General features: G+C 41.9%; 1 protein-coding gene across 13 annotated transcripts in view; it reads right to left on the bottom strand.

Moving 5' to 3' along the window:
- Nucleotides 1-19,749, bottom strand: part of Huwe1 (HECT, UBA and WWE domain containing E3 ubiquitin protein ligase 1) — a 168,241-nt gene that overhangs the window by 147,740 nt on the left and 752 nt on the right. For all 13 annotated transcript variants that reach the window (XM_090326994.1, XM_090326999.1, XM_090327002.1 and 10 more), the window contains exon 2: nt 16,628-16,764. The gene's annotated coding sequence lies outside the window, so the exon portion shown is untranslated. The remainder of the gene's footprint in view (nt 1-16,627; nt 16,765-19,749) is intronic.

The raw sequence follows: 19,749 nt of genomic DNA, 5'->3' as shown, positions 1-19,749 counted from the left end.
ACTCAGGCTTTGAGTACTGTCATTGGGCTTTCCTCAAGGCTAATGCTCTACCACTTGAGCCACAGTGCCTCTTCCTGCTTTTCTATGTATATGATGCCAAGGAATCAAACCCGGGTCTTTATGCATGTTAGACAAGCACTCTACCACTAGGCCAAACTCCCGAAACCTAATCAAAAATTTTAATGGTGTCAAATATTGAGTAGGTGCACATGAATTTAGAAAGAGAAACCAAGTGTTTTATTGTACTATTTATGAGATTATTTATAATAATTACCAGTATAATAGTAAACTCAGCAACATGAAATTTTGTTTTGTTATGACGATCAAAACTCATTACCCTATTACAATGCTGGTAGCATGTAAACTAGAAGGCGATTTGGAGATACATTAAAACCAGAGAACTACTCTACAATCCAGCCATACCACTCTTGGGCATTTATCTATCATATCTATGCTAATTATTGCACTAATCACAATAGCCAAATTATGGAAACAACCCAGATGCCCTACAATGGATGAGTGGGTCAAGAAAATGTGGTATATACACAATGGAATTTCATTCCTCTATTAGAAAAAATAATGTGTAATTTTATGGGAAATAGATGCACCTAGAAGAAATCATGTTAAGTGAAAGTAATCCAGGCTCAGACACAAATGACCCCACAACTTTCATATGTGGACACTAAATCGAAAATACAATTCTGCATAATAACATACACGAGGCTTTAATGCATTTTCACACAAACTGATTTAAGGAAGGAATTCAAAGGCATACCTCCCCTGAATAAGTAAGTACTGTTTATCAAAATGAATTCCAGGAACTGGAAGCAAGGGCACACCTGTGCATGCATGCACGCACATACATGCACCTGCACACACACATACACCCTCATAAATCTCAACATAAAACACTGACAAAACCAACAATGTTAGTAAACCTCACAGCCCTACACAAAGCCTAATCATACATATTATTTCAAACATTTTTTGTTTTTTCCGTACTAGAGCAGAACTATCCCTTAGCTTTTTGCTCAAGGCTGGCCCTCTAATAATTGAGGCACAGCCCTGCTAACAGCTTTTCCATAGTTTTTTGCCATTCCTGGGGCTTGAACTCAGGGCCTGGACACTGTCCTTGAGCATTCCCAAGGATAGGGTTCTACCACTTGAGCAATAGCACCATTTCCTGCTTTTTTTCTATGTATGTGGTACCAAGGAATTGAACCCCGGTCTTCACTCATACTAGGCAAGCACTCTATCACTAGGCCAAATTCCTGGGCCCAAATACTTCTTAAATGAACTAAACAGTGAAAAATCTACTGCATTTCAGAATAAAGGGTGACTGCAGTTTACTGGCTTTGTGAATTAAGAACAATCTAGGGCTCCAGCAAAATAAAATGCAACAGTATTTCCTTAAAGCACTATCTAGTGGGGTGCAGTGGCTCACGCCTGTAATCCTACCTACTCAGGAGGCTGAGATCGGAGGATCAAGGTTCAAAGAGAGCCCAGGCACAAAAACACTTGAGACTCTTATCACCAATTAACCTCTAAAGAGAAGTGGGGCTTGGCTCAAGGGCAGGGTGGTAGCCTTGAGCTGAGCACAAGCTTCATGACCAACAACAACAACAACAAAACTGTAATTGCTTGCTTTACGCCTAAAACTGATGTTCAGTATTAAACATAACATGAATTTTTCTCCAAAACTAATGAATGAGGAGCCAGTAGGATAGCCTAGTGGTAGAGTGCTCGCCTAGAAGGCACAGAGCCCTGGGCTCAATTCCTCCATACTACATACACAGCAATGTTCGGTAGAGGTGCCGTGGCTCTGGTGGCAAATTGCTAGTCTTGAGCAAAGTTTCTTAGGACAGTGCTCTGCCTCTGAGTTCACGACCCAGAACTGGCAAAAAAAAAAGTGATAAAGGTATTCAGTGGCATAACATGCCACTTGCATAGCATGTGTGAGGCCTTGGGATTGATCCTAAGTACTATGAGAATATATATATATATATATATATATATGTATATGAAAAAATATTTCTATAGCTAGAACTATCAGGGGGAAAATACCATGGTGTCTCATTCCTGTCATCCTAACTATTCCAGAAGTGAAGATCTCAGTATGACAGTTCAAAATCCCCAGACAAGAATGTCCATGAGACTCTAATCTCCAATTACTGAAAAGGATTCTATTAAAACAGGCTTGAATCTCTGAAACTATTAGAGGGAAACACAGGGGAAACACTTCAAAATATAGAGAAAATCCATGACTTTCTGAACATGGTTCAAATTACTCAGGAAATAGCAAAAATTGACAAATGAGCCTGTATCAAATTAAGAAATTAATGCACGGAAAATGGAAAGTTACCCAAGTGAACAGACAGCCCACAGAATGGAAGAAAATCTCTGCCAGCTATTCATCTGACAGGAGATTAATATCTGGAATATAAAAAGAACCCAAAAGTAGAGGCAAATAAGTTGAGCACACATTTCTCAAAAGTAAAACTGACTAGTACATACATGAAAAAATACATGAAAAAATATTCAGGTCTGGGTGCGGTGGCTCAGGCCTGTAATCCTACCTATTCAGGAGTCTGAAAGGCTGAGATCTGAGGATCGCAATTTAATGCCAGCCAGACACTAAAGTAGATGAGACTTTTTTTGTCAGTCATGGGGCTTGAAATCTGGGCCTAGGCACTGTCCCTGAGCTCTTCAGCTCAAGGCTACCTAGCCCTACATCTGGGCCAGGACATTGTCCCTGAGCTCTTCAGCACAAGGCTACCACCTTACCCCTTGAGCCACAGCACCACTTTGGTTTTCAAGCAGTTGATTGGAGCTAAGAGTCTCAGTCTTCAGTGCTGGAGCTGGCTTTGTACCATTATCCTCAGATCTCAGCCTCCTGGAACATGAAACTCTTATGTCCAATTAACTACCAGAAAAACAGAAGTGGTTCCTTGGCCCAAGGAACCCTACCCCTTGAGCTGAAGAGCTCAGGAACAGTGCCCAGAACCAGAGTTCGAGTCCCACAACCAACAAAAAAAGTTTTAATTATTATTGTTGTTGTTATTATTATTCAGGGGCCAGAAATTTGGCCTAGGGATGGAATACTTGCCTAGCCTGCACAAAGACCTGGCCAGGTTCAATTCCTCAATATCTCATACATAGAAAAAGCCAAAATTGGTGCTGTGACTCAAGTTATAGATCTCTAGCCTTGAGAAAGCCCCAGGACAATGCTCAGTCCCTGACTTCAAGCCCATGACTGGCAAGAAAAAAACATTTATCCTACCAGAGAACTGCCAATAAAAGTTACACCTGAGATTCCATTTCACAACAATCTTTACTCGACTTATGTAACTGTAAACCTTTTCTATATTATCTATTAACAATCAAAAGAAATTTTGTTGGGCATGGGGCTTGAAATTCTGAGCCTGGCTACTGTCCCTGAACTCTTCAGCTCAAGGCTACCACCGTAACTCTGGAGCCATACAGCCCCATCTCCCTATTTTTAGTGATTAATTTGAGATAAGAGTCTCATGTTCTTTAGTTCCCGGGCTGTCTTTGAACTATGATTCTCAGATCTCAGCCTATTGAGTAGTTAGGATTACAAGCATGAGCCACCGAGCATGGCCATACATTTTTTTTTTTAAATAAAGAAAAGAAAACCAGGCCGACCATACCTGTAATTCTAGCAACTCAAGAGGCTGAGAACTGAGGATCAAGATTTGAGGTCAGCATAAGCAAGAAGAAATACATGAGACTCTCAACTCCAGTTAACTGCCAAAAAAGCTGAAAGTGGGGCTATGTTTGGCTCAAGTAGTAGAGTGTCAGCCTTGAGTGAAAAAGCTAAAGTATCACATCCAGGCCCTGAGTTCCAGCTCCAGATTAGAATAGCACTAGCTCAGGGACAGTGCCCAGGCCTTCATGAGTTCAACGCAAACGCGCACGCGCGCGCACACACGCGCGCACACACGCACACACGCACACGCACACACACAATGTTTAACTAGAATCAAGCAATTGGTTGTAACTTAAAAGTATACATTGGGGGGCCGGGAGTTTGGCCTAGTAGTAGAGTGCTTGCCTAGCATGCACAAAGACCCGGGTTCGATTCCTCGGTACCACATACGTAGCAAAAAGCCAGAATGGTGCTGTGGCTCAAGTGATACAGCCCTAGCCTTGAGAAAATCCAGAGACAGTACTCAGGCCCTGGGCTGAAGCCCAGGACTAGCAAAAAAAAAAAGTATACATTGGGGCCAGGTGATTGTTCATGCCGAGAACCTATCTATTCAGGATCCTGAGATCTGAAGATTGTGGTTCACTACCAACCGAAACAGATCATAAAATGGTTATTCCCGGGTAACCACTAAAATGCCAGAGCTAGCATAAGTAACCGTGCACGAGTCTTGAGCAACAAAACTCAAGGACAGCACCCTGGCCCTGGCGCAATTTCAAACACCAGGTTATATGTGAGTGTGTGTATGTATTTACAACATATATATTATATTATATATTAATATGTGTGTAGTATATATAGAAAATATATATACTACATATACACATAGAACTTAGTTGCTATACATATTATATAAATGTTTAAAAGTATACATGATATGCAAACTTTTTTGAAAATATGATATCTGTGTAGCGCATGATAGCCTTGAACTTGCAATCCATCTGCTTCATTTTTTTGGTGCTAAGATTGTAGGTATTATTAGGGTAACCAGCTACAATGCCTGTAAACCTAGCTACTCAGATCTCAGGCTGAGATCTGAGGATCACTGTTCAAATGTCAGCTCTGGCACAAAATGACCTGAGACTCTTATCTCCAATTAACCTCTAGAAAATGGGAAGTGGGGCTTGGCTCAAGGGTAGGGCGGTAGCCTTGAGCTGAAGAGCTCATGGACAGTGCCCAGCATAAGCCAAATAAATAAATAAATGTCTTAGACTATGGCTTAGGGGTAGAGTGCTTGCGTGCGTGAAGCCCTGAGCTTGATTCCTCAGGACCAAATAAACAGAAAAAGCCAGAAGTGGAGCTGTGGCTCAAGTGCTAGAATACAAGCCTTGGGTAAAACAAGCTCAGGGACAGTGTCTAGGCTCTGAGTTCAAACACCGGGGCTGGCCAAAAATATTAATTAAGGTTGTGAATTAAGGTTGTGAATGTGACCTACTGGTAGAGTGCTTACCTAGAATTCATGAAGCCCTCAGTACCACATATGCAGAAAAAGCTGAAAGTGGTACTGTGGCTCTAGTGGTAGAGCTCTAGCCTTGAGAAACCCCAAGGACAGTACCAGGCCCTGAGTTCAACCCCAGGACTGGCAAAGAAGAGAGGAGAAAAAGAGAGAGAGTGAAAGAGCAGAAGAACGGGAGGGAGGGAGGGAGGGAGGGAGGGAGGGAGGGAGGGAGGGAGGGAGGGAAGGAAGATGGGGTCAGGAATGACCTAGTGGTAAAGTGCTTGCCTAGCATGCACAAAGGTTCAGACTCGATTACTCAGTACCACATACATAGAAAAAGCCAGATGTGGTGTTGTGGCTCAAGTGGTAGAGCTCTAGCCTTGAGGAAGACCAAGGACAGTGCTCAGACCCTGAGTTCAAGCCCCAGGACTAGGAAGGAAGGAAGGAAGGAAGGAAGGAAGGAAGGAAGGAAGGAAGGAAGGAAGGAAGGAAGGATTGCTTCCTTTATATTTCTGCCTCTCTTACCAACATTTCTATCTACTCTATTTTTGTGACAATGTCCAGTAAAATAGCTAGCTATTCTGCACTTTTATGGATGATACTTGGTGGCACTTAGGAATGGGGCGTTTTACTTTAGAAAAAGAATAATGGGCCAGGCACCAGTGGTGCACACCTGTAATCCTAGCTACTCAGGATGTGATATGTGTGGATCCTGATTCAAAGTCAGCCGAGGGAAGAAAATCCATGAGACTCTTATCTCCAATAAAAATAACTGACACTGGGTTCCAGTGGCTTATGCCTGTAATCCTAGCCACTCAGGAGGCTGAGATCTAAAGATTGCTGCTCAATGCCAGCCTGCGGTTCAAAGCCAACCTGGGCATTAAAGTCCGTAAGTCCCCAATTAACCACCAGAAAACCCAAAGTGGCACTGTGGCACAAGGGTAGGGTGGTAGCCTTGAACTTTAAGAGCTCAAGGATAGCACCCCGGCCTAGGGTTCATATCTCATGACCAAAAAAATAAAAGGCCAAAGCTGAGTGCCAGTGGCTCATGCCTGTAGTCCTAGCCACTCAGAAGACTGAGATCTGAGGATCACCGTTCAAAACCAACCCTGGGCGGGCATTAAAGTCCATGAGACTCTTATCTCTAAATAACCAATAGAAAACCAGAAGTGGCCCCATGGCACAAGGTGTAGTGCAATAGCCTTGAGTTGAAGCGCTCATGGACAGTGCCCAGTTCAAGTCCCACAACAGAATCTCCCCCCACCCAAAAAAAAAAAGAATTATGAGGGGCCAGGAGTTTGACCTGTGAAAGAGCGCTCGCCTAGCATGCACAAAGCTCTGCATTCCATTCTCCTCAATACACATACACAGACAAGACTAGAAATGGTGCTGTGGCAACAAAGACAGTGCCCAGGCATTGAGTCCAAGCCCCAGGACCAGCCCCCCCCCCCGCAAAAAAAAAACTATTATAACACTTTTCCCCCGAAATAAAACATATATTCAAGATTTTCCTGAATTGACTCAGTGATAAGTGAAAAGGATGAATGGAATGGAGAAATCCTTTTAGATATACAGAAGTATTAGAGCACTTTACTAGTGTCCATTTATACTTTTAATGAAGTGGTCAAATCTAAGTTAAACTACTTCATCTTTAGTGTTTGAGCACATGACCTAGGTCCACGTAACTTAAGTTTCTCTATGACATTCTCTAATACATGCCTATAAGCTACTCTCCCATTCTGTCAATTCCTCATATAATTGTACTGATCCTTCTGAGTGTCATTTGAAGTTTTCCTCCCAAAGATCACTTGGTTCTTGGTTCTCCATCCATTTTCTAGCTGCTTATCTCTGTATTCCCATTATGTGGCAGCAATGAGTAATTCTCATTAGGTATTTGTTGGATGAATATCATTGCCCTCATTTAAATGATAAGGAAACTGGTTCAATGATGAAATAATCTGCTAAATAACATAGCTATTATCTATCAGTTGTACACAAATTATAATGGCTCTATCTTTGTACTCTATAATTTCAACATTTTAATATACATTGTACTTATAGGCTCACAACAACCTATAAGGCACCAGTGGCTCACCCCTATAATCCTAGCTATTCAGTAGATTGAGATCTGAGGATCGGGGCTCAAACCCAGTCTCTGCCCGAAAGTCCATGAGACCCTTATCTCCAATTAACCACCAGAAAACAGGAAGTAGCCACTGTGGCTCAAGTGGTGGAGTGCAACCCTTGAGCTGAAGAGCTCAGAGACAAAGCCCAGGCTCAGAGTCCAAGCCCAATGACAAACCAAAAAAATGAAATACTTAATCATTTTAGGCCCACTTCTGAATAATTTATATGAAACACTTATTATATTTAGCAGCTTCTAAAAGTACATTGAAAGGGAAGGAGGGAAAGGAAAAATGTGAGGGAGGCACTTAAAGCAACAAAACAGAAACCAGACAGGAAAATAACAGAAGCAGGGCTGGGAACGTGGCTTAGTGGTAGAGTGCTTGCTCAGCATGCATGAAGCCCTGGGTTCAATTCCTCAGTACCACAGAAACAGAAAAGTGATTCTGTAGCTCATGTGATAAAGTAGTAGCCTTGAGCAAAATAAGCTAAAGGACAGTGTCCAGGCTATGAGTTGAAGTCTCAGGACAGGGAAAGAGAAGAAAGAGAGAACAAGAAAGAGAGAAAGAGAGAAAGAGAAGAAGAAGAAGAAGAAGAAGAAGAAGAAGAAGAAGAAGAAGAAGAAGAAGGAGAAGGAGAAGGAGAAGGAGAAGGAGAAGGAGAAGGAGAAGGAGAAGGAGAAGGAGAAGAAGAAGAAGAAGAAGAAGAAGAAGAAGAAGAAGAAGAAGAAAGAAAGAAAGAAAGAAAGAAAGAAAGAAAGAAAGAAAGAAAGAGAAAGAAAGAAAGAAAGAAAGGAAGAAAGAAAGAAAGGAAGAAAGAAAGAAAGAAAGAAAGAAAGAAAGAAAGAAAGAAAGAAAGAACGAACGCACGCACTGTAATCCTAGTGACTCAGGAGACTGAGATCTGAGGATCAAGGTTCAAAGCCAGCCAGGGCACAAAAGCACCTGAGACTCTTATCCCCAATTAAGCTCTAGAAAATGGGAAATGGGCTTGGCTCAAGGGTAGGGTGGTAGCCTTGAGCAGAACAGCCCAGGGACAATACCCAGGCCGGGAGTAGGGCAGTAGCCTTGAGCTGAAGAGCTGAGGGACAGTGCCCAGCCCTAGTTTAAGCCACATGACAGAAGAGAAGGGAAGGGAAGAGGAGGGGAGGGGAGAGGGGAGGGGAGAGGGGAGGGGAGGGGGGAGGAGGGGAGGGGAGAGGGGAGGGGAGGGGGGAGGAGGGGAGGGGAGGGGGGAGAGGAGAAGAGAAGGCAAAACTCATCTAAATCTGTAAAGTATATTGTAATATCAACACCACCTGCAACCCCAACCTGTCCCAAAGGCTCTTTCTTTATATTGTTATTCATAGAAGACAATTGGATACTTTTTCATATATCTGCAGTCTCACAGGCTGAGGAGGCACATAGAATTAGAGACCTTTGAGAAACAATAGACTATAAAATTCGTGGACAGCATAAACGGAAAAAGGATGGTAGAAAAGGCTGAGAAACATTAAACACATTTTTTTTGGTCATGGGTACTGAACTCTGGGCCTGGGCCCTGTCCCTGAGCTCTTCAGCTCAATGCTAGGCCAAGTGTGGCCAAGGGGTTATGTGCTCACCTAGCATGCATGAAGCACTGAGTTTGATTCCCTGGTACGACATACTCAGAAAAAGCCAAAAGTGGCATTGTGGCTCAAGTGGCAGAGCACTAGCCTCGAGCAAAGGGACTTTTAGCAGGCCCTGAGTTCAATTCCCAGGATGGGAAAAAAAAGTCTCATGGACTTTTATGCCTGGACTGGCTTTGAACTATGAACCTCAGAGCTCAGCCTCCTAAGTAGCTAGGATTACAGGCAGGAGCCACCGGCACCCAGCTCATCTAGTCATATATATATATATATATATATATATATATATATATATATATATATATGAGTTTGTCAAAGGCTGGGACCAAGTCTCATTCCCTAACTCCCTGTGTCTAGAAATGCTCAATAAAGGTCAGGCACGTTGGTTCCTGCCTCTAATCCTAGCTACTCAGGAGGCTGAGATCTGAGGATCATGGTGCAAAGCCAGCAGGGGTATTAAAGACCAAAAGACTCCTATCTCCAATTAACCAATAGAATAGGAAACTGGAAGTGGCCCTGAGGCCCCAGGGGTAGTAGGGCTATAGCCTGGAGCTGAAGAGTTCAGTGACAACGCCCAGGCCCAGAGGTAGGGTAGTAGTCTTGAGCTGAAGAGCTTGGGGATAGCGCTCAGGCCTAGAGTTCAAGCCCCAGGACCACTACTACCAAGAACAAAAAAAAAGCTCAATAAATGCTTCTTCAACTGAATGGAAGGAACAAACGTGTAGGGTAAAAAGATACAGTATTAATTTTAAACAAAATATTCCCAAGATGTAACAGTGAAAAGGAAGATACAATGTTAATTTTTTGAGCTACTTCGGAGGTCAAACTGGAGGCCTGGACATTGACCGTGAGAATGTTAGCACTCTACCACTTGGGTCACAGCTTCAGTATCACAGATTTTCTTGTCCTGGCTGGTTCAAACCATAACCCCCAAATCTCCGCTTCCTGAGTAGCTAGGATTAGAAGCATGAGTCACGGGCCCCAAATAAAAATCTAAGAACTATGGGCCACATCCAAGGCACTTTAGATAGTATTCATAATGTTAAGAGGAATACTTGCTTATTTTCTAACCTACTATATATAAGGTGCTACTCAAGTATGTTAATAGTGGTGATGAATAGGACCTAACATTCTTCAACTTCTAGATAAAGTTCTCCTAAAGTTTCAGAACCAGTGTCCTAAGTACCTTTACATGCATGAACTCAGCTCAACTTAACCTAAGCCCTACTGAGGTAGGTAACATAATCATTGTGTTACTTAGGAAGAACTGGGTGGTGTGGGGCTTGAACTCTGGGCCAGGACTCTATCCCTGAGCTCTTCAGCTCAAGGCAAGTGTTCTTCCACTTGAATCACAGCACCACTTCCAGGTTTCTGGCAATTAACTGGAGGTAAGGGTCTCATTGAGTTTGGTGTCCCAGCTGGGTTGGAACTACAGTTCTCAGATCTCAGCCTCCTGAGTAGTTAGTGTGAGCCACAGGCACCTGGCAGGTTATTTTCTTTAAAAATGACACAGCTGGCCGGGAGTTTGGCCTAATGGTAGAGTGCCTGCCTAGCGTGCACGAAGACCCAGCTTCGATTCCTCTGTACCACATACATAGAAAAAGCAGAAGTGGTGTGGTAGCTCAGGGTAGAATTCTAGCCTTGAGGAAAACTGAAGGACAGTGCTCAGGCCCTGAGCTCAAGCCCAGTACTGGCAAAAAAAAATGGCACAGTTGGTAAACTTCAGAGTCAGAACTTGAACCCAAGAAGGTTAGCGCCAGTGTCCAGCTATCTTAATCAGTATGTTGAAGTCTTTCCAATAAAGAAAGGTAGAAAGTCGGATGGCAGGGGCCGGGAGTTTGGCCTAGTGGTTAAAGTGCTTGCCCAGCATGCATGAAGCCCCAGGTTCGATTCCTCGGTACCACATACATAGAAAAAAGCCAGAAGTGGTGCTAAGGCTCAAGTGGTAGAGCTCTAGCTTTGAGAAAGTCCAAGGACAGTGCTCAGGCCCTGAGCTCAAGCCCAGGACTGGCAAAAAAAAAAAAAAGTCGGATGGCAGTGGGTCACCCTTTAATCCTAGCTACTCCGGAGGCGGCTGTTTGTGTGATGATTCAAAGCCAGCCCAGCAGAAAAGCCAGTGAGACGCATCTCCAATTAGCTACCAGAAAAACAGAACTGGAGCTGTGGCTCAAAGTAGCAGAGCACTAGCCTTAAACAAAAAGACAGTGCTCAGGACAGGGTTCATTCTCCACGAGTAACATCAACAACAACAACAACAGGTGGAAGGAAAACAGTGAAAAGTGCAGAGGTACATGCCTGTAGTCTTAGCTTCTCAAGAGACTGATGCAGGATTACTAGAGCCCAGGAGTTCAAAGCCTGCTCGGGCAATACACTGAAATCCTTCCTCGAGAAAAGACATAGTAGAATGGAAAAAAAGGCAAAGGCCAGGAGAAATACACCTCAACACATAAGAAGCAAGTTAATACAGTAAATAGCATAATTATTGAGGCAAAATTTAAGTTTTCTAAAACATAAGCCACTACCAAATGGAATATACCCCTCAAAGTAATTATTTCTAGTATCTAATTATAACGACTTAAATTCTACTTGTGCTAGTACATAAATTCATAGCAGTGTTAGGACTTACCAATTCTTTATATCTAATTAGGTCATTCCAGAATAATTTTAATTCTTCCTGCTTTGAGTCTTTTTCTCAGCTACTACCTAATGATTACCAGAAAAAAAAGGAAAAACTGAACTGACTTATGAATAATCCCTCTGTACAACACCTTAAAAAATAACAGTTGGTCGTGGTGGCTCATGCCTGTAATCCTAGCTACTCAGAAGGCTGAGATCTGAGAATCATAGTTCAAAGCCCACCCGGGCACTTCTGAGACTCTTAACTCCAATTAACCTCTAGAAAATAGGAAATGGGGCTTGGCTCAAGGGTAGGACGGTAGCCTTGAACTGAAGAGCTCAGGGACTGGGCCCAGGGATAGAAGGGCTCAGAGACAATCATGCCCAAGGGTAGGGCGGTAGCCTTGAGCTGAAGAGCTCAGGAACAGCGCCCGAGCTCAAGCCCCATGACCCATACAAAATAAAATAAAAATAACAACAACAAAAAACAGGGAGCTGGTAGCTGACGGTCAAAGTTCAAACCATCTCAAGCAGAAAAGTTTGTGAGAGTCTTATCTCCTGAACTACTCCAAAAAAAAAACACACAAAAACAGCCAGGCCAGGCAGCTCATGCCTGTAATCCTAGCTACTCATGATGCTGAGATCTGATGATCATGGTTTAAAGCAGGACCATGAGACTCTTGTCTCTAATTAACCAACAGAAAACAGGAAATGGTACTGTGGCTTAAGGGGTATGGCATTAGCCTTGTGCTGTGAAAAGCACAGGGACAGAACCCAGGCCCAGACTTCAAGTCCCGGGAAGAACAAAAAAAAGCGGAGGGGGGGGTGGCTGGGAATGTGGTTTAGTGGTAGAGAGCAATTGCTCAATATCACATAAAAAGAAAAAGCCATTCTTGGACAATGTTATCCCTTTGTTTTCCTCTAGTTTCTGCCTCTGGGTTCAGGCTCACAAGTTGAATAGTTATTTTTGTTACATGATAAGAATTAGGGGAGGGGAAGGGTGTTTGGCCTAGTGATAGAGTGTTTGCCTAGCATGCAGGAAGACCAGGGTTCAATTCCTTGGAATCACATACATAGAAAAGCCAGAAGTGGTGCTGTGGCTCAAGTGGTAGAGCACTAGCCTTGAGGAAAGCCCAAGGACTATGGTCAGGCTTGGAGTTCAAGCCCCAGGACTGGCAAAAAAAAGGGGGGGGGAACAAATTAGGGGAGGGGTGAGGCGCTAGTGGCTCATGCCTATAATCCTAGCTACTCAGGATATTGAGATTTGAGGGTGGAGGTTCAAAGCCCGCCCAGGCACTAAAGACTGTGAGACTCATCTAATTAACCACAAGAAACTGGAAGTGATGCTGTGGCTCAAGTGGCAGAACAGAAGCCTTGAGTTGAAAAGCTCAGGGACAACTCCCAGGCCCAGAGTTCAAAAATTAGGGCAGACAAAATACACACACACACACACACACACACACACACACACACACACACACACACACACACACACACATATATAAAAGCAGGCCTTTAGTGGCTCATGCCTGTAGTCCAAGCTAGTCAGGAGGCTGAGATCTGAGGGTCGTAGTTCAGTTTGCCCAGAAAGGAAAATCCATGAGATTCTTATCTCAATTAAACACCAAAAAGCCAGAAGTGGAGCTGAAACCCAAGTGGTAGATTGCTAGCCTTGAGCACAAAAGCTCAAGGACAGTTCCCACAGCCTTAGCTCAAGTCCCATAATCGACAAAAAAAAATCTGCTTTAATACCTCAGATTACACAAACAGAATTTGGTGGTTGAGAATTTTAACATTTATCTAGTTCAGTCACCTATACAACCTAAATACATTTAATGAAAACATTACAAAAACAAAACATTTTCCAACATTCTGTGAAATTAATTCTGGGATCAATTTATAACATGGTAATTTTTTTTTTGCCAGTCCTGGGTTTGAGCTCAGGGCCTGAGCACTGTCCTTGGACTTTCTCAAGGCTAGAGCTCTACCACTTGAGCCTCAGCACCACTTCCGGCTTTTTTCTATGTATGTGGTACCGAGGAATCGAACCCGGGTCTTCATGCATGCTAGGCAGGCACTTTAACCACTAGGCCAAACTCCCGGCCCATAACATGGTAATTTTGAAAACCAAATGATTTTAAAAATTTTAAGCAAACTCAAAGTTGAAAATATTCAGAGCAACACCAAAAACAAAACCTATAGTCATCTATTCAGAGCCACTCCTTCACTATCTGAGAATGTTTCTATAACCAGAAAACCAAGCTGGTCAACAAGTACATCAAGTTTTAGCAACTATACCCCTATGACACATCAAATGAGAAGCTCCCAAAGAATCTTAAGAGCTGAATTACCCCTTACATTAGCATATATAAACATCTGGTAACCAGTCATTGAGGACAGGAGTCAGAAAACAACAAAGGAAAATACTAACAACAGAAGTAATTGTGACTATTCTACCTGATAGAGATCATTGCAAAGCAGCTGAATATGATCATAACTCAACAGTTTCCAACCTTCCAATCTTACTACAAGGAGGAAACATGCAATATGAAGGAAAAGAATTTTCAAAACAACCAAGCTTGGCACTTAATACTTTGAACTGGTACCAGAAAACATAAAACAAAGGGGAGGGGAACAGCATATTTACTGTGAACTCACAGCTGTTAAGAACAAGAGAAAATACTCAAATATTAGAATGTCTAACACTGTGAAAATTATGTACCAATGCTCTATAGTCACCTTGTATCATAAATTTGTTTGGGCTTAAGTGATCTTTTCTAAGTGTCTTATATCCAATGTGTTCAAAAAAAATTTTGCTAAAAACATTAGCTACGGAGAGCTTGGCCTACTAGTAGAGTGCTTGCCTAGCATTCACAAACACCTGGGTTCAATTCCTGGATACCATATACACAGAAAAAGCCAGAAGTGGTGCTCTGGCTCAAGTGGCAGAGCCCTAGCCTTGAGAAAGCCCAAGACTGGCAAAAAAAAGCAAGAGCTAGCTGCAAATCCACAATAAATTATTCTTCTAATAGTCAATTTTCAAATAGTGCTTTACTTCTCCAACAATGAACACAGAACTGAAAGGCACCAACACCTGACCTATAGCACCACTGATTCACAATCATTTCACCTCAAATACCTAGAAACTTTAAACCATGATTTTCCCCTTTCTGCCCCTTCAACTTAAAATTCTTATTTTAAAGACAGCAGAAACTGGGATGGGAGTGTGGCCTAGTGGTAGAGTGCTTGCCTAGCACGCATATAGAGCTGGGTTCAATACCTCAGGAGCACATGCACAAAGAAAGCCAGAAGTGGTGTTGTGGCTCAAGTGGTAGAACCCTAGCCTTGAGAAAACTCAAGGACTGAGGCCCCAGGCCATGAGTTCAAGCCCCAGGAGTGGGGGGAAAAAGACGGCAGTAACTTTGCTTTCCTGCTTTGTGTCAAATGCTAGCTAAAGTCTGTGCATGCCCTACTTCCAGTCTCTAGTTTTTACTAGGGAAGAGATACAGTATCCATCCTAATATGTCTAAAGCTAAGCAGGGAGAGATATAAACTATTTAAAGGGCTTTTACACAAGAGGCAACATTGTTTCCAGGTAGCATAAAATATAACAAATAGCTGAAAGTCAGGATGTAAATATAAGCTCTCAAAAACTGTTTTAATGTTGTCATTTCAAAAACTGTAACAGCAGGCTGGGAGTTTAGCCTAGTAGTAGAGTGCTTAAGCAGCCTAGCTTGCAAGAAGACCCGAGTTTAATTCATCGGTGCCACATACATAGAAAAAAAAGCCAGAAATGGTGCTGTGGCTCAAGTGGTAGAGTTCTAGCCTTGAGAAAGCCCAAGGACAGTGCCCAGGCCCTGAGTTCAAGGCCCAGGACTAGCAAAAAAAATCTGTGACAGCGAGATGACCTCATCAGGTCTTAATAGCTTAGATGTTGTGGGTCAGAGCTGCTGAAATATCAACAGCAACTGCAACATTATAACGAAATATACACCTAAGGATATTGTAACCATTCATGAAAAACCCCAAAGGCACAATCAGGTCATTATCTAGGAAACATTAGCTTCTTCTACCAAGAGGCCTACTTTTCATGCAGAACAGTAAGCAGGGCCAAGACATGGAACTGAAGTAGGGTAACAAATCAGACTTTGCTACAGAAAATGGAATACATGACTAGTTATTTCAGTATAGTGACTAGGCAAGCAGTATTAACTCCAACTGGGATACAGGAGATTACTACTATTGTTCCATTATAATGAGTCCTCCAAGGTCTTTGGCTTAACAAGAATGGGTTAGATACCACTGTGGGCTGTAATTTCCTAATAGGGAAAAACTTTACAGAATAACCTCTTCAACAAATAAATTGAAAAGGAAAAACACAAGGCAGAAATTTCAGATTTAAAAGCTGTATCAACTTTTTTGATGAATAAACTTTATCTGGATTGTGAGTTAAAGCAACTAAAAAATGAAACCAAACAGAAAACTGTGGAAATTTAAACCCTAGCTTAACTTTGCTATTTTTAAAAGTCGATTTTTTCAATTGTGATCATGATTTTGAGGTTTTGTTTAAAGAACTCATTTGTTTAAAGATACAAACATTTTTCTAATAAAAACAATGACAGCAGAGACTTGTTTCAACATAATGGGATGCAATGGGTCTAAGTACAGATGATAAAGAATGACTGAAAATTGATCAATGTTACCGTTTGTAATGGGTACATTGGAGAGATTATACTATTCAAATTTTGTTTAAAATTTTTAGCACTAATTGTTTAAAGTGTTTATAAAATGAAGTGAAGCTGTAGCTTAAGTGGAGAGTACCACCAGCTTTGAGCAAAAAAGTTGAGAAGCATCCAGACTCTGAGTTCAAGCACCAGAACTAGCACAAAAATCCTTCCATTTTTGAGTAATTTTAAAACTCATGTTCAGACAGAATTCACTTAAAACAGTTCCCTTTAATTTAATACTTCATCCTCTAAAATATACAAGAAACAACCAATGCCACATCTGATCCAGACAATGGAAGAAACCAAAACAGAAAATTGCAGAATGGAAATAACTCACCATATCTCCATTTTAGAAAGTAAATATACAAAAAATATCTAAAAAAACTAACCTAAAATCACAGCCACTCATACTCATCCTGGTAGGAAATTTGAACACTACTTCAACAGCTTCCTGAACCTTCCTGACCAAGTCGGTCTGTTGGTTCCTCTGGAGCACTAACCCACTCAGGTTAGGCTATTGGAGGACCTATGAAAAAAAGGTAGAAGAGAGAATGAACATGTATTAGAAAGTGTGGGTGTTGACAGTCTTATCAATGTTTAATCATAGTTATTTTGGAATCAAAAACTATCACATACCAATATGTATTTTGTTCAATCTGCTTTGATCAATAACTGAAGAATTAAATAGTTTTAACATAACACATAGTGTACCTAAAACTCAACTCTGTTTTCAACTTAAATGAAATTAAGGTATAGGTATAGGTTTGGTTTTTTTGTTTTTGTTTTTGTTTTGCCAGTCATGAGGCTTGAACTCAGGGCTTAGGCACTGCCCCTGAGCTTTCTCAAGGCTAGTGCTCTACCACTTGAGCCACAGCCTCACTTCAGTTTTTTGTTTTGTTTTTCTCCAGTCCTGGGGCTTGAACTCAGGGCCTTGGCACTGTCTCTGAGCTTCTTTTGCTCACGGTTAGCACTCTACCACTTGAGCCAAAGCACTACTTCCAGCTTTTTTTGTTTATGTGGTACCGAGGAATCAAATCTAGGGCTACTACTAGGCCACTTGCCCAGCCCGAGCTTTTTCTGTATATGTGGTACCGAGGATCGAACCCAGGGCTTTATGCATGCTAGGCAAACACTCTACCACTAGGCCAAAATCCCAGCCCCAATAGTATTTATCTTATGGACATTTTTTTTATTCCTCACTCTAAACTGATACCAAGGAGAAGTTATATCACTTTTATGAAAATTATTTTTCACCTGCACACATGCTTTTAGGCCATACTGGGAGACAAAGGAGAAACCCTTTGCCACTGAAGCTTAGGCAACGTTTTTGCTTGGTATTACTACCATGTCTCTCTTATTCTAGGTAGATCTCTTCTTAAAGAGATATCTGAGGAAAAATCTACCTAGAACAAATTAAACCTTTGAGGTCATACATAGATTATCATTCCCAGATTTACTGTAATGCTGGAGAAGTGCCATACTGAAGCTCAATTTGTGATCACTGTATAGCTCACTGTAAAAAAAAAATACCAAGGCAAAACACTAAAACAAAGTGATCTCCTATCCTCCAACGAAAAGGGGTAGAATTTTTACCTCCAAAGCACTTGAAACTAAACACAGCAAACCCTGAAGTCCAAAACTAAATCCTATTATAGTTAATAATCCTATGGTTATCCATTCTAAACATTCGATTGTTGTATACTTCCAAAATAATTAGAAGAAAAGTAATAACTTTGACATTGGGCTAATCAAAATATTAGCAATTCTTAAACTATTTGCCAACGAATACAGTTGCCTCTACTTCATCAGTATTCAAGATACAAAATAGCAAAAGAACAACAGGAGATACTTTATCCAAGAACAGGCAGTGATTCCTTTTGAAAAAGCCTAGTTTTGCAACCATCTTTCCAACATCTCTCAAGTAGGAATTATCCTGTTCAGGTAAGAAGATACCAAATAGGAGACTTCCTTACTGATCTGAGGTGTCAAATTATAATGTGATAGGTGAAAAATGCATGAAAACTAGCTAGCAATGGCTGCACTTACCACTGCACCAAATTTAGTTACTTTTGTAGGATAAAATGACAGGACATATTGCCTTAGATAAGAGTGCAGGGAATGAACAAGCAAGGGATGAGGTATCCTTTTCAAGAGGTAAAACACCTGGGTGTGGCTGACAGAACCATCTTGGCCAGTGGTCATCCCAGAAGAGGGGCCTGTGCACTGCATTTCTAATACTAGAGTAAGTTTCAAAGACCTGCAATCAGTCATGTTCAACTATTAGCCACTCTAGTGGCTGATGAGGAAGGAAAAAAATCCCAAATTTTAAATCTGGCCTAGAAGTATACCAGTAAAACATAAATTAATATGTAGCATATTACTTAGGTGCATCTACCAATGTATTCTTCTCATACAAAGAAAGTTATCACAATTTACTGTGTGCCTATGATGAACCAAGAACTTTAAAACCAATTCCAACAGCAATCCTACTAGCACCATTATACAGAAGCCAAGGTTCATTGTAAACTCAAAGGAAACAGTATTTCTACTATACCAGACTGCCTTGCATGAATAGGAAATCTTGGTTCCTCCTCAATCTATGCAACAGTGGAGTTAAAAGAAAGCAATTCGGAACATATAATCTACAAAGGAAACAAATGGGGAATTAATTGTTTGTAATAAATGGGAGGAGGAACACCAAGAAGAACAAGGGGCAATGATTGAGGAGCAGGGCAATGACAATCTAAGCACGTGGAGTGAGGAAAATGCAGGAGGCTGAAACCTAAGAGGATTCAGCCACTAGAAAAAAGCATGGAGGTGAAACGACAGAAGAATTAAGGAAAATAGGATGCAAAATGAGGTTGGCAACAGAAATAAGAATGTCAACAGGGCAAGACATTCAGCTAGGCAGAGAAAGGGGGCGGGTCTCAAGGCTTTCAGGCAGAATGGAAGAAAAGTTGGGAGTTATCCTCTAGAGCCTTTTCTTGTGGTGGAGGAGCCAGTTATTAGGGAGGGAAGGCTAACAACCACGAAAGAGGAGGATGTGAGGACTGCAATCATCCAACCAAGGACACATTCATTGTTCGGCCTAAGAGTGTTCTAACAACATTCTGCGTTGAAGCAATCGGTGCCCTGTCCCCGGATCAGGGCCAATAAGCGTGAGGATCTGAGGAAATGGAAGGCTACTAAGGTTCCATCCACAAAGATGGAGTAAATGCAGAGAACGAGGCTCTGTTTAACGCCTGCGCCAAGGGGGCCAGTGAAGAGGGAGTCAAGACAGACTCAGGCTGGAGAAGGAGACAGACATTGAGAAGCGGTGACTTCCCCCTCCTTAAGTATGAACCCGAACTATGCACGTAGATGAGGGAAATTTAATCGGACGATAGAATTGCGGAAGAAAGGCGAGGAATACAGACAATGCTGTTTGACACCTCAACCTTAGCTCAAAGAAGGTGGGTGGATGTTGGGGAGGTAGAGCCCATCTCATCTCTAAAAGTAAGGGTCTCATCTG

This window comes from Megascapheus bottae, chromosome X (assembly GCF_031878675.1).
Source record: "Megascapheus bottae isolate mThoBot1 chromosome X, mThoBot2.hap1, whole genome shotgun sequence".
Lineage (NCBI taxonomy): Eukaryota > Metazoa > Chordata > Mammalia > Rodentia > Geomyidae > Megascapheus > Megascapheus bottae.
Note: the sequence above shows the minus strand (reverse complement) of the source record. Positions and strands in the feature narration are given on the sequence as shown.